This window comes from Bufo bufo, chromosome 4, assembly GCF_905171765.1.
Source record: "Bufo bufo chromosome 4, aBufBuf1.1, whole genome shotgun sequence".
Taxonomy (NCBI): Eukaryota; Metazoa; Chordata; class Amphibia; order Anura; family Bufonidae; genus Bufo; species Bufo bufo.
Window position 1 is genome coordinate 164,051,270 of NC_053392.1, and position 10,509 is coordinate 164,061,778.

Consider the following 10,509-nt stretch of genomic DNA (forward strand, 5'->3'; position numbering starts at 1 on the left):
CAGGCGTGGGTCACTTTTGCCACATTTTTCAAGCTTCTAGGTTTGCTGAGACTGGAGAAATTGGTTGGTACGGCAGAAAATTACAATAGCTTTATATACAGATAGAGTGCTCCAATATATTCGTGATTGCGCCAATCGGCAATTAATGATGTGCATATTTTGGTGCAATATGTGCAACTTTACATTTTAGCAGGTCTGACTACATTTTACTGATTGGTGCACTAAGTATTGTGTGAACTTGTGACATCACAGCACTATGTCTGTAGCATGTACAGTTGCAAGAAAAAGTATGTGAACCCTTTGGAATGATATGGATTTCTGCACAAATTGGTCATCAAATGTGATCTGATCTTCATCTAAGTCACAACAATAGACAATCACAGTCTGCTTAAACTAATAACACACAAATAATTAAATGTTACTATGTTTTTATTGAACACACCATGTAAACATTCACAGTGCAGGTGGAAAAAGTATGTGAACCCTTGGATTTAATAACTGGTTGAACCCTCTTTTGGCAGCAATAACTTCAACCAAACGTTTCCTGTAGTTGCAGATCAGACGTGCACAACGGTCAGGAGTAATTCTTGACCATTACTCTTTACAGAACTGTTTCAGTTCAGCAATATTCTTGGGATGTCTGGTGTGAATCACTTTCTTGAGGTCATGCCACAGCATCTCAATCGGGTTGAGGTCAGGGATCTGACTAGGCCACTCCAGAAGGTGTATTTTCTTCTGTTTAAGCCATTCTGTTGTTGATTTTCTTCTATGCTTTGGGTCGTTGTCCTGTTGCAACACCCATCTTCTGTTGAGCTTCAGTTGGTGGACAGATGGCCTTAAGTTCTCCTGCAAAATGTCTTGATAAACTTGGGAATTTATTTTTCCTTTGATGATAGCAATATGTCCAGGCCCTGACAAAGCAAAGCATCCCCAAACCATGATGCCCCCACCACCATACTTCACAGTTGGGATGAGGTTTTGATGTTGGTGTGCTGTGCCTCTTTTTCTCCACACATAGCGTTGTGTGTTTCTTCCAAACAACTCAACTTTGGTTTCATCTGTCCACAGAATATTTTGCCAGTACTGGTGTGTAACATCCAGGTGCTCCTGTGCAAACTGTAAATGTGCAGCAATGTTTTTTTTTGTACAGCAGTGGCTTCCTCTGTGATATCCTCCCATGAAATCCATTCTTGTTTAGTGTTTTATGTATAGTAGATTCGCTAACAGGGATGTTATCATATGCCAGAGACTTTTGTAAGTCTTTAGCTGACACTCTAAGATTCTTCTTCACCTCATTGAGCAGTCTGCGCTGTGCTCTTGCAGTCATCTTTACAGGACAGCCACTCCTAGGGAGAGTAGCAGCAGTGCTGAACTTTCTCTATTTATAGACAATTTGTCTTACCGTGGACTGATGAACAGCAAGGCTTTTGGAGATACTTTTATAACCCTTTCCAGCTTTATGCAAGTCAACAATTCTTAGTCGTAGGTCTTCTGAGAGCTGTTTTGTGCGAGGCATCATTCACATCAGGCAATGCTTCTTGTGAAAAGCAAACCCAGAACTGGTGTGTGTTTTTTATAGGGCAGGGCAGCTGTAACCAACACCTCCAATCTCATCTCATTGATTGGACTCCAGTTGGCAGACACCTCACTCCAATTAGCTCTTGGAGATGTCATTAGTCTAGGGGTTCACATACTTCTTCCACCTGCTCTGTGAATGTTTACATGGTGTGTTCAATAAAAACATGGTAACATTTAATTATTTGTGTGTTATTAGTTTAAGCAGACTGTGATTGTCTATTGTTGTGACTTAGATAAAGATCGGATCACATTTGATGACCAATTTGAGCAGAAATCCTCATCATTCCAAAGGGTTCACATACTTTTTCTTGCAACTGTATGTATGGACAGCAGAGAAACAGTAATACCTATCACACTACCTAACACCCTGCACTGGAACCTCAGCTACACTATATCACTATCTAACCTATACTGACTATCTCCCACTATCTGTATTATATTTATAAGCTAACTATCTATCTAATGTAATGACACAGTAAAGCACAGAGCACAGCAATAACACTGCTGTCTCTCTCAGAACGGCAAAAAACTGCAGAAAATGGCTGCTGGGGAGGTTCCTATATAGTAAGGGGTAGGCAACGTTCCTATTTGTTGCTAGGGATGTTGCTAAACTCAGACAAAGACATTGCAGCCTTCTCATTGGCCCACAAGCAAGAAGCAGGGAGGTATCATGGGTTCAGATGACCTAGAATATTTGCGAATACGAATATATAGCACTATATTCTAAATCTTCGCGAATTCTCGAAGTGGCGATATTTGCGATTAAAATTTGAGATTTGAATATTCGCACCCAACACTAGTCTCCACTACAACAAGCAGCAGAAGCTTTAGCAGTAACAGCTAGTTCAGTATCATGAACATGATGGAGCAGTTTTTTCAGGGGCTGCGCCTGGCTGACGCAAATCAGCAAATGGAGACTTACCTCCTGAACAACCAGATTCAGTCCTACCTGGACTGTGGCCTGTCTCCTGCAAATACTCACTAAACGGGTGAAAATGCTCCAAACCCAGACACTGTAGCATGTCTATAACCGGGGGAGCAATTCCTCCGCATGCGGTCCGCAGACAACGGCAATCCCCAGCAAAAAATGCGTACAATGGAGGATGCCGGGGCGGACCGCATGCACCACAAGAACATCTTACACAAAATGATACATTGTGCAGATGAAAAAATATACATACACAAATCACTGCAAAAAATGCACCAAAATGATACGCAACTGACATGACATGACGAGCCCCTCATGCTTCTGCGTCACATGGTCTGTTGTGGGTGCAGCTCACAGCTTTATCCTACCTGACAGTGCATTGGTGATACCACTATGGAGGCATGTGAGAGTCTGGCTGTGAGTTGGTTTCTAGCACTGTTCAGACCCTGTTCACACACCACGGGTAGTTGAGTGGTAGGACCCCATGCGTGCTGAGACACCGTGACGTGGTGCATGAGGGGCTCCGATATGTTCCTGACTGGAAGAGATTGGCAAAGTTCTCAGCTTTTAACATTGGCCTGAGGAATTAGCTAGTATTGTCAGTTGCATATCATTTTGGTGCATTTTTTGCAGTGATTTCTGTCTCCTGCAAATGCCATGTTCCCCAAACCCATGGACTCCTTGGTAGCCAGATTGGAACAGTGGCTAGAACTGGCCAGTTTGCTCTCCTTGTCTTGTCCAGCCTCCGGTGTCATCTCAGAGAGGGTTTTCAGTGCAGCAGATGGTGTTGTCACACCCAAACAGACAAAGCTGTCCTCCATCAGTGTAAAAACATCACATTTGTCAAAATGAATGAGACATGGATCTCTGAGGATTTTCACACATCTCTAGCTGAGGCAGATCTGTCATTGATGATGGTGGCTATTTATTGTTGGCCCCATTGTGCCACTACCTGCCTACCTACCATATTTCATACTGTATGGCTGCTGCTTACTTCTGCAGTTGCTAATCCCTTTACTGCCAATACCATTACTCCTACCCAACTGCCACAAATACTACTACTATTACCCCTCAACAGCCCCACACACCTATCCTGCCTTGTCTGTTTCTGTACATGCTTTGCTGTTACTACTACTATTGCTGCCACATGCTGTTACTAACCCTACTCACCTTATATCTTACCTTCTTTCCACATCCACACTATACTGTTGCTGCTTCCAAAAATAATGTAGAATTTTTCAAGGCTTGTTCAGAAGAAGCCACTGTTTCTTCTGACAATTAACACTTGTGTTTGCATAAACAGGGGCAGGTACAGTATCTGCCCCATTAAGGCATAATTTTTGGACACTTGTCCCCAACAAGCCACTGTTTTTTCCCATAACACCTTGTATGTTTAAACACCATCTGCCCCAAAAAGGGAATATTTTTGGAAGGTTTCTAATATTGAAAAAGCATAACAAATTTGATGGTGCAGTGTGTTTTTAAACATGTTGTTTGTTAACACTGTCAACTATGCATTTACCTCATTATTTGCTATTGCTGTCATTGTATTAAAAGGTGTGTGTGTCGACGGAGAGGGTTGGAGAAAGAGCAAAAATTTGAAAAAAAGGCAAAAGAGGAAAAAACTAGGGGGGTCATTTATTAAGCTGAAATACATATGTATTAGGCAATCTACGATTTCTCCCCGCTCACACCAGGTCTAACCATTTTCTGCACCTGTTTAGGCGTATAAAAAGTTCTAAATGTAAGACAGCTAGAAAGCTGCCTTACATTTAGAACTGGCGGAGGATCTGCCGAAGTTATGAAGAGGCCGACATCTCTTCATAACTTCGGCTGAACCACCGCCAGCTTAGGGCTTTATTAAAGGGTTTCTGTCATCAGAAAAATCGTTATGTATCTGGCTGACATTAGCGATGTGCTAATGTCAGCAGAAAATAACTATATGATTTTTAAGTCCCTGCCTGCCGCCGTTCCCTCAAAATAAAGACTTTTATAATATGCTAATGAGACTCTAGGTGCTACTGGGGCGTTGCTACAGCACCTAGAGGTTCCGTCTTCTCATCCTTTGGCACGTCCATGTCCAGTTGATTGACGTCCTAGTTCTCCTCTGTGCCCATAAAATCCTGCGTCTGCGCCGTCCCGTTTAGTATTCGTGCAGGCGCAGTGAGTGAAGCAGGAGAATGTCCTTCACTCACTGCGCCTAGGAGATGTCAGAGTGTCACATAGCAATTTTTTCAGATTAATTGGAGCACTTTTGATTTGGGTACAGTTGATTTGGACCAAAATAAAAAAATCTAAAGATTTGAAGAATCAGACATGAAATTAATTTCAAGAAATTCGCTCATCTCTAGTTTCTTCCATTGTTATGTCACCAACAGTGTCAGTAATAACAGATCATACACACAATCCATCAGAACCATGGAGTGGTAGAAGACCGGCATTGGATGAAAGTAAAAAAAAAAAGAAGACACTGTAAGGCTATTGAAAAATGTTGGGCCTAAAAATATGCTGAGTAAGACTCCAGAATATGGAATGCAGAGTTCAACCATAGAACGCCCAGACATACAAACTGTAAAAGGAGAATATAATGCTGATTGTGTGTTATTTTTAGGACTGTTGTCTACAAGACAAGGTCAGAGTCATCTGGAAACATTACCTCATAAATGAAAGAAAAGAAATGAACGTGAAAGAAATCAGGCAGTTTGACAAGATAGATAATTGTGTGAAGAAATAGTATTTTGCTATGAGCAACTTCTCCAAATTCTGACAGATTCTGCCGTTTGACGTCAGAAGAAATATTTGAAAGAGGCATTATACCTGACAGCAAAATGTATTAGTCATAGCATCTTAAAGAGTATACGGTGCCCCCTGAGCTCCCCAATGCCCTCAAATACTAAACTCCCAAAATTATAGTGCCATACAGATAGTCCCTACCCATAGTGATATAAAAGTCACACCAATAGCAACATTTCTCTACCTCATTAGTAACAATACCTCCTACAATTCCTCCAATAAAAATGCTGCTACATAGTGCCCCTAGTAGGTATACTGCTTCATTCAGTGCCACCAGTACTTAGAGAGCCCCCCTGTAGTTATAAAGCTTCACACACTAATAGTGCCTCCAGCAGATATAATACACCTTTAGTGCCCCCAGTACTTACAGAGCCCCCTGTACTTATAAAGGCCCCCCACATAGTGCCTCTAGAAGGCATAATGCCCCCTTCATTGCCTCCTGTAGTTATAGAGCCCCCATGTAGTTATAAAGCCGCCCCACATAGTGCCCTTAGCAGGAATAATGCCCCCCTTAGTGCCCCAAGTACTTACAGAGCCACTCTGTAGTTATAAAGCCCACTTCCACATAGTGCCCCCTGTAGGTGTAATTCCCTTTTAGTGCCACAAATACTTTCAGAGCTCCCTGTAGTTATAAAGCCCCATGCTTAGTGTCCCAGTAGGTATAATGCCCATTTTAGTGCCCCAGTACTTACAGAGCCACTCTGTAGTTATAACCAACCCCCACATAGTGCCCCCTGTAGGGGAAATGTCCCTTTTAGAGCCCCCTGAAGTTAAACACACACACTCAGTCGTCTCCTAATGTAAGGTAGCAAAAAAACAAAAAAAACGAAACATACTTGACTTCCTGCAGTCGTCTGTAAAGCAGCCCACATACCTCTTCTGTTGCCAGAGTTGGCAGTTTCTGGACTGTGGTGGTCATGTTGAAGTTAATGCACTGCGTCTTGGTGCAGGCATGTGTGATTATGTCATCACACCGCCCTAGAGACGCTGCAAGCAGTTGCTTGGCGACCGCCTATGAGAGTGAGCGATGGGGCATGGGAGTCATTGGCTCCCATATCCCGCCATAGTAATTCAACTGTATCATTGTCTTAAGGACAGTGATAAATGTGTAGAAGTCTGCAGTCACAATATTCAGGACCCCAGACAAAACATCCAGGGCTCAAGCTCCTGAATGTTTTAACCTGGTGACGCCCCTGGTAGGAAGTGTCTTGTAGTAAAAGAAGTAATAACAATGGTAAAAGTCCAAGAGATACATTATAGTCACACTTACAGGATTTCTGTGAAATAAAAAATCTGAAATCACCAGGAATTATAGAGACTAAAAATGTCCACATTTGTTCAACTGTTAAACATTCTGCTCATCTTGAAACTTTCTCTGTGTCCAAAGACAATGTGAATATGATAAACAATACAATGAGAGGAGTAAATCTAATTAATCTCAACTTTCCCAAAAATTTGGATTCCAACCGAATCAGAATTTTTTGTGATTCAATACGGACAAATCTTTAAAAATGTCTGCCATCAGTTTACAGGTCAGAAGACAAAGAAGAAGAAGAAGGCATCTGCCACCAAAAAAGAATACATTTGTGATCTATGTTTTAATTTCAAAATAAAATCAGCAGTACAATGTGTCGTTTAACCCCTTCAGTACAGAGCCACTTTTCATCTTAAATCCCAGGACGAATTTTACAAATCTGACTTGTGTCACTTTATGTGGTAATAACTTTGGAACACTTTTACTTATCCAAGCCATTCTGAGATTGTTTTCTTGTGACTTGTTTATTGTACTTCATGACAGTGGTAAATTTGAGTCGATATATTTCACCTTTATTTATAAAATAATCCCAAATTTACCAAAAATTTTTAAAAAATTCACAATAGTAATACCTCATAAAATGGTTATCAATCAACATTCCCCATATGTCTGCTTTATATTGGCATCATTTTGTAAATGTAATTTTATTTTTTTAGGACGTTAGAAGGCTTAGAAGTTTAGAAGCCATTTTTAAAAATTTCTACAAAATTTCCAAAACCATTTTTTTAAGCACCAATTCAGTTATAAAGGGATTTTGAGGGGCTTACATAATGGATGCCACCCATAAATGACCCCATTTTAGAAACTACACCCCTCAAATTATTCAAAACCGATGTTACAAACTTTTTTAACCCTTGAGGCATTCCACAAGAATTAAAGGAATATGCAGGTGAAATTTCAAAATGTCACTTTTTTGGTAGATTTTTTTATGTTAATCAATTTTTTCTTGCAACACAGCAAGGGTTAACAGCAAAATAAACCTCAATATATATTACTCTGATTCTGCAGTTTACAGAAATACCCCATATGTGGCGGTAAACTGCCCTATGGGCACATGACAGTGGTCAGAAGGAAAGGAGCACCATATGGCAGATTTAGTTAGAATGGTTTTTAGGCACCATTTTGTATTTGAAGAGAACCTGACGTAACCATTACAGTGGAAACCCTGAAAAAGTGACTACATTTTGGAAACTACACCCCTTAAAGAATATTGTCACGGTGGGGAGTGGGGGAAACCTCCCACCGTACAATGTAAAGAGATAAAGGGTAGCTGTTAGGCCAGTACGCCGGAATAAGGGAGCAGGTCACCTCCTAAAACATCCCTAAATCTGGCCGTGTTCTCCTAACTGTATGAGCCGACCCATAAGGTAGGAGGGCCCATACGCTGGAACCTCAGAACCCTGAAATCCCTGAATTTCCCTGAGGTTAGGAGACAGGGACCAGAGACAACCAGGTTCATGCAAGACACGGATGAACCAGAGTCTCCACAGGCCTAGCAGCAAAGGGAAAAGGAGAGACCATACACAGCAAGAGGATCGGCAGGTAAGAACAACAAAACAACTCACTTACCTGCCAAAGCCTCCACAACTGGAACCAGTGCATAAATACAGGAGCCCGAACACACAGCAGGTCACAGTACAAACATCCCACACAGGAATCCAGCATACCAACTCTGCCAGAGCCCCCCATGCTCACACAGTGCATGGCATCCCCAAGCAGCGCAACAAACAGGCATCAACATACAGGGCAAATATACATGTAGGGACAAACACCAACAACAGCCCAGACATGTAACAATCATGAAGACGTACAACACACTCTGAACAGAGACCCACACCTAACAAATAACAAGTGAGGTAGGGAACCAGGAGCAAACATAAGGAAAGACAATTTATGTCCAATAAGGTGGCCCTCAAGGACTGGACAGCATCACCCAGGCAAGGAGCAGAGCTCCATCACCAAACAAGGCTGTAGAACAACTGCCCCCAGCCTGCAAGCCACAGATATCTAACAAGCTTGCGGCCACACCCAGGACACACCATAATCCCCACTAGCTAGAAGATTAACCCCTAGAACACCAAACAGCAGGGAGGCACACCTTAAAGGGGAATTGCACGTGCAAACCAAAAACTACACGTTGACACCAGCAACGAGTCTGCACGGCAACTGCGTCACGGTCAAACAACAATATGACCATGACAGATATATTAAAGGGGTACTGAGCACTTTGACCACCTAAGCATTTTACAGAATTTGGAAACACTTGGCTGTGAAAATGAAAAATTTCCATTTCTTCCCAGAAAATGTTGCTTTAGCCCCAAACTTTTCATTTTCACAAAGGGTAACAGGAAAAAGCACCTCATAATTTGTTACCCATTTTCTCCTTAAAGGGAACCTGTCACCGGGATTTTGTGTATACAGCTGAGGACATGGGTTGCTAGATGGCCACTAGCAGATCCGCAATACCCAGTCCCCATAGCTCTGTGTGCTTTTATTGTGTAAAAAAAACGATTTGATAGATATGCAAATTAACCTAAGATGAGTCCTGTATGTGAGATGAGTCAGGGACAGGACTCATTTCAGGTTAATTTGCATATGTATCAAATAGGTTTTTTTACACAATAAAAGCACACAGAGCTATGGGGACTGGGTATTGCGGATGTGCTAGGGGCCATCTAGCAGCCCATGTCCTCAGCTCTATACACAAAATCCCGGTGACAGGTTCCCTTTAATATGGCAACACCCCATCTGTGGTGGTAAACTGCTGTGGGGGCACATGGCAGGACTCAGAACGGAAGGAGCGCCATATGGCTATTGCAGCACAGATTTTGATGGATTGGTTTACGGGTGCCATTGGTTTTTATTTTTTAAGTGATTGTCTTATGTGGGGGCTCATTTTTCGAGGGATGAGGCGATGTTTCCATTGGTAGCATTTTGGGGTACATAAGACTTTTTGATCGCTTGGTATTACACTTTTTGAGAGGCAAGATGAAAAAAAATGGCTGTTTTGGCTTTTTTTTTTTTTACAGCATTCACCTGAGGGAGCATATAATATATTTTTATAGAGAAGGTTGTTACGGATGTGTCTATACCCAATATGTCTATCATTTTAATTTTTGTTAAGTTTTACACAGTTAAAGCCTTTTCAAAGAAAAAATCTTGTTTTTGTGTTGCTATTTTCTAAGAGCTATAGTTTTTTTATGATTTGGCCGATTGTCTTAGGCAGAGTCTCATTTTTTGCGGGATGAGATGACGGTTTGATTGGTACCATTTTGGGATAAATATGCCTTTTTGATCACTTGGTATTACACTTTTTGTGAGGCAAGGTGACCATAAAATGCCAGTTTTGGCACTGTTTTTATTCATTTATTTTTTTATGGCGTTCACCTGATGGGGTGGTTCATGTGATATTTTTTATAGTGCCGGTCGATACAGACGCGGTGATATCTACCGTATTTTTCGCCCCATAAGACGCACTTTTTCTCCCCCCAAAATGGGGGAAAAATGCCCCTGCGTCTTATGGGATGAATGCTGGCAGTTTTACATCGCAAGCTGCGATGTACGAGCGAGCAGGGACTCGGGGAGGGACTGGGAGGAGGAGCTGGGGGCCAGCAATAGCGGCGGGGCGGTGCAGTCAGTGTAGTATAGCCCCGGCCCGCCGCTCCGGTATACTAATATAAGATGTCTTATTCAATTAATAGTTATTAAACATGCCGCCTCACTCCTAATAGTACCTTACATCCTAACCGCTTCTGTACAATGCCGGCAGGCAGGCCGGGTGGGCGGCAGCACCCAGGCAAACCTCTTTCCAATACACAGATAACATGACCACTGATGAAGGTCCACCGTAACCGAAACGTCTGGTCAGAAATAGTCTGTTATTTCTTTATATACC